At 39.7% G+C, this 5608-nt stretch overlaps 1 pseudogene; it reads left to right on the top strand.

Moving 5' to 3' along the window:
• Window positions 1-2148: 2148 nt before the first annotated feature.
• Window positions 2149-5391, top strand: LOC129622111 (rRNA 2'-O-methyltransferase fibrillarin-like; annotated as a pseudogene).
• Window positions 5392-5608: the final 217 nt, after the last annotated feature.

Raw genomic sequence — 5608 nt, 5'->3', positions numbered from 1 at the left:
TTGAACACTGTAATGGGCACTCAAGCGAAGTGAAAGCCAATATAAGAGGAAGTAGGAGAACTTTGGAATTAGTATTAGCTCTTAATTTGTTCTTAATTTCTTTTCAAATTTTCTGCCTCTCAAAATAACTTTAGAAGTAGTTTTCTCATTCATGACATGATTTAAAAAACTAGTTCTGATAATTGGAGATTCCTAGTATATTCTGTTCAAAATATGCTATGAAAGAAAAATAATGAGCTATTTTTTGTCTTCTCCCCCGCATCTTTACACATCCTAAAACATACTGGGATGATGGCAGTGACCACATATGTTTTCACATAGATTTCTCTCTTTGAAAAAGTAAGCCATTAAAGCAAAGTATAACTTTGTACAGCCAGAACCTAACATATTGTCATTATTTTATTGTGCCCAATGAAAGGTTTTTGAATGCATGAGTTAATGCATGAGTGTGTTAGAGTGAATGAATTAATAAATGAATCTCCAAGTTAAGTCCAAAGTTTTAATGAGCAGGGTCAAAACATACTTATTGAGGACCCTTTGTCATACACATCATTGGTACTCTACTAGTTCTGAAATGCATGATATTATAACATAAAAATGATCACTGTTAAAGATGGTGAAGTTTTGGTTAAAATGATGTATGCTGGTGGAATTATTAGCCGATAATCCCTTGATAAAGTAACATGAAAGCTTGTATGTAGCAAAAGCCACAAATTTAATCATATCCATTGCCTCCAAAATTCTTCTCTTATGGGAAGATTTGAACAGAAACAAAACAAGCTGAACATAAAAAAAAATTGTAATCAATATTAATAGCAACAATTTGAAGACAAACTAAAAGTTCAGCAAAATAATGATCTTATAAATTTATGATTTTACAAATTATAAATAAATCATCAGCACAGTTTAATGTTATGAAGTCATTAAAATAATACTGTAGGAAAATCAAGGTATATTTAAGAGATAATATATGTGAAAATAGTGAAATATGAAGTTCTGTGTATACCATTATTATAGCAATGTAAATACAGTTTGGGTGTCTAGATAATATGCATAAATGTAGTAGTTGTGTCAGGATAAGATAATTGGTTTTGCATTTTAAAAAAGCATTTATTCATCTTATATTACCTTTCAATACACTTCTAAAATTTATCTTATTTTCTTTTGTCATAAACAGATACTTCCGTGCCTTTTCTTCTGATAATTCAATGTCTTTATAGGGCTTGAGATTCAATATCAGTTACTGTCAATCCTTTCAGTTCAGTTCAGTCACTCAGTCGTGTCTGACTCTTTGCGACCCCATGAATCGCAGCACACCAAGCCTCCCTGTCCATCACCAACACCCGGAGTTCACACAAACTCATGTCCATCGAGTCAGTGATGCCATCCAGCCATCTCATCCTCTGTCGTCCCCTTCTCCTCCTGCCCCCAATCTTTCCCAGCATCAGAGTCTTTTCCAATGAGTCAACTCTGCATGAGGTGGCCAAAGTACTGGAGTTTATGACTGGGTTGTTGTTTAGTCGCTAAGTCATGTCAGACTCTTGCAACCCCATGGACTATAGCCTGCCAGGCTTGTTTGTTCATGGAACTTTCTAGGCAAGAATAATGGTGTGGGTTCCATTTCCTTCTCCAAGGGATCTTCATGATCCAGGGTCAAACCTGTGTCTCCTGCGATGGCAAGCAGATTCTTCACCACTGAGCCACCAGGGAAACCCAGATGACTGTGTTTAAAAGTATATAAAACTTAACTCCGGCTATATACTTTGAAGTTTGTTTTAAAAAATAAATTCCCAATATACATTCATTTTCTTATATAGTTTGTTTTTCCTGAAAGTCAGCTTAAGGTAAAAAGTCAAAGGCTTTTTTTTTTTTTTTTGTCAAAGGCTTTTTATCTTACAGATATAAATATGCACGTGTCTTTGTTAATCTGAAGGCAGCACATTAAAACGGAAAGGAACACTTGGGCAACTGTTTGGATCTGTTGATTTTACAGATGGGGGAACCCTGGGAGGCAGGGAGATGAAGTGATTTGGACCAGGATTCAGTGCCGATTAATGGCAGAGCCAGGAGTAAAATGTACAGGTTTAGAGCGAGTTGAGAACGTTTCCACCCACTACTCAGCCAGAACACTTTCCCCATCATCCTAAAATGAGCTGTCGACTTCCTTCTAGCTGCAGAGCCCATGAAGATTTTTCTATACCTGCAGGGTCACAGCTGTACTACATCCCCATGTCTAAAGAGAACAGGATTTTTCATCTCAGCCAGAAATTGCTGCTTAGTACGCCTTTGCACAGAAGTAAATGCTGGCACTTGGGTAGTCTTGTCTAAATGTACTCGGTTGCATCTCCCCAAAATCAGGGGTTCCGCTTCTCAGTCTACAGCATTAATATGTTCACCTAGCAATAGCATTCCTATCTGTCTTAATAGCCTTTCTGAGTTCCCTGCCCCACATCATCCACAGACAGAAATCCTGGTCACAGGAAGTGGCTCCCACTGGGGTAGCTTCCAAAAATCCACAAAGAACAAATTAGTGTCCTTGATTTGTTTCAGAAACAAACAACAAAGAAGCCTCTCCAACATGCTTGAAAAAGCAAACAAATAAGAGAGAGAAAATAAGTTCAAGGGAAAACCTACTGCTATTCTTAAAGGGAGCTCTAAGTAGAAGACTTCAAAAAAAGATAAATGATTGCTGAGGACTGCTTGCCCATTAGCCTATGGTAGGCCAATTAGGCCGTAGTAGAAGGGAGGATGAGTGGGTAAATTCATTTGAGGATCCTATGGAACCAGCCTTGAAGGAATTAAAAATATGCTCATTTTATTTAATGAATGTAGTCAAATAAACCTAGGTGATTATATTGAATTTCTAAATTGATATGTAGTTTGTTAAACCAGGCATCATTTAAACATGGCTTCCTCCTTTGCACCCATTTGTTCTTGCCCTTCTTGTTCCTTCCTTTGTGATAACATGGTGATTAAGTTCTCTTACTGTGTCTCCTATGTACAGTGTTGTAGAGAAATTTATGACTTTCATAATCAGGTCAATAGATAATTATTAGTTAGAGGACCCTTCTTAGTCTCATTGGAAAAACTATTCTTTTATTGCCTTTTCTCAATAATATTCACCCAGAAACTTAGACAGTAAATACTAACTGAACACCTACTATGAATTAGGCACTAGTTTCGAGATTCCCAGGTGGCTCAGTGGTAAAGAATCTGACTGCCAAGCAGGAAATGCAGGTTCAATCCCTGGGTCAGGAAGATCCCCTGGAGAAGGAAATGGCAACCCACCCCAGTATTCTTGCCTGGGAAATCCGGTGGACAGAAGAGCCTGGTGGGCTACAGGCTGTGGGGTCTCAAAGAGTTGTACATGACTGAGCACACATGTACTCCCTTGCCATCATCAAAATCACTGTGGGGATTAACTGTAGCCATGAAATTAAAAGACACTTGCTCCTCGGAAAGAAAGCTATGACAAACCTAAACAGCATATTAAAAAGCAGAGGCATTCACTTTGCCAACAAAGGTCTATCTAGTCAAAGCTATGGTTTTTCCACTGGCCATGTATAGATGTGAGAATTGGATCATAAAGAGAGCTGAGCACCAAAGAATTGATGCTTTCAAATTGTGCTGGAGAGGACTCTTGAGAGTCCTTTGGACAGAAAGGAGATCAAAGTAGTCAATCCTAAAAGAAATAAACCCTGAATAGTCACTGGAAGGACTGATGCTGAAGCTCCAATACTTTAGTCACCTGATGTGAAGAGCAGACTGACTGGAAAAGACCCTGACACTGGAAAAGACTGAGGGCAGGAACAGAAGGGGGCAACAGAGGATGAGATGATTGGATAGCATCACCAACTCAATGGGTAAGTTTGAGCAAACTCCGGGAGATAGTGAAGGACAGGGAAGCCTGGCCTGCTATGATTCATGGGGTCACAAAGAGTCGGACGCAACTTAGTGATGGAACAGTAACAACTAGCCACCATGGAAGATCCAAATTTGACTAATGTTTTGTCCTTGTCCTCAAGGATTTCATAGTGTGAGAAAGGAATTTGAAGACTTCGCAGGACCAGGTGCTAGTTTAGCCAGTCTAGTTACCCTTTGTGTCCTCTTTCCTCTCACGGCTTCTTTGAACACAGGCAGTTTCTTTAATAAATAAGGCAACCATCCACAATAGAAAGGCTCTATATCAGTGGCTCCCAAACGTGGGTCCTGGGATCTGAACCTCCAGGTGAACCTGTTGTGCTTTTTGAAACTACCTAATTTTGTACAGAGCAGAGTAGCTTGGCGAGAGGACTACCCTGTTTATTTTAAAGATGTTCTTAAGGCGATTCTAATACTTCATCAGATCTGACAATCAACAGTGGATGAATCCATAATGGATAAGAGGGCATGACTGCGGAAATGCATAAGGAAATTAACCATCAGTAGACATCTACAAGGCAATATACTTAATGGTTAAAGACTTCAGCCTGTGAAGTCAGACTCCCTGAGTTTAAATTCTCTCTCTGCCACATAAAACTGTGAGATTTGGGGCAAGGTTTAGAATCTAACTGATCTATAGTTCCCACAGTTTGTAAAGTGAGAAAAACCGTATTTCCTACTACAGGATTATTATAGGGAGTAAATGAGTTAACATATTCAAAGCAGTTAGAACTGTGCTAGAGATGGAGTAAACACTCAGTGGGTGTCACTACTACACTATCACTACTGGTTATTGTTGTTGTTGTTTTTCTTCTACCTATTATTACTATGATCACATGAAAGTTTATGCTTAGAATCTTCCAAAAATACATATGAGAGATGATAGGACTTTACCTTTCTGTAACCCGCCCCCCCACCCCCACCCCCACCAGATTAAATAAAGCAAAATCCCCTTCCATTTTAAGCTGGCTACAGTAATCTTGGGCTATGTGGACCAGATCCACATCAAACCAGGACCCACTCTACCCTTGGGGCTGCCTTGGGTACCACCCTGTCCTGCACCTCTGACATCTTAGGCTAATAAGGTCTCATCTGTACATTTGAGTTCTCCCACTTCTCTGGCTCTGACCTCATTAATTTGGCCAAGAAGAGAGCCAGCACTAGTCTTGTCATTGAAGATGCTTGGCAGCCGCACAAATTCCAATGGTGGATGTGATCTTTGCCAACACAGCCTTGCCAAGGTGTAGCCCTGAATGCCCACACCTCACTATGTAATGAAGGACACTTTGTGATTTCCATTAAGGCCAACTGGATTGACCCCACAGCCTCTCCTGAGGCTGTATTTGTCTCTGAAGTGAAAAAGATTCAACAGGAAACACAAAGCCCCAGGAGCAGTTGACCTTAGAGCCATATGAAAAAGACCATCTTGTGGCCATAGGTGTGTACATGCCACACCCCAGCATGAACTGAACTCCAGCACCATTTGGACTGGGATAGATTGTGTTGCCACTGTTAATACTACTCTTGCTGATTTAGACTAGGTGACTTTTACTTGTTCTTTAGATACTTGTAGGCTGTCCTGTGTTTTCTGTGCTCAGTAGATGGGTAATGTCCAGCTACTATACTATCCAGTACTCTATACTGCTATATATTCTATTGTTGTCCACTGCTACAGTTCAAAGTATTA

The sequence above is a fragment of the Bubalus kerabau genome, chromosome 10 (genome assembly GCF_029407905.1).
Source record: "Bubalus kerabau isolate K-KA32 ecotype Philippines breed swamp buffalo chromosome 10, PCC_UOA_SB_1v2, whole genome shotgun sequence".
In the NCBI taxonomy this organism is placed as follows: domain Eukaryota; kingdom Metazoa; phylum Chordata; class Mammalia; order Artiodactyla; family Bovidae; genus Bubalus; species Bubalus kerabau.
This window is presented reverse-complemented; position numbering and strand designations above follow the sequence as displayed.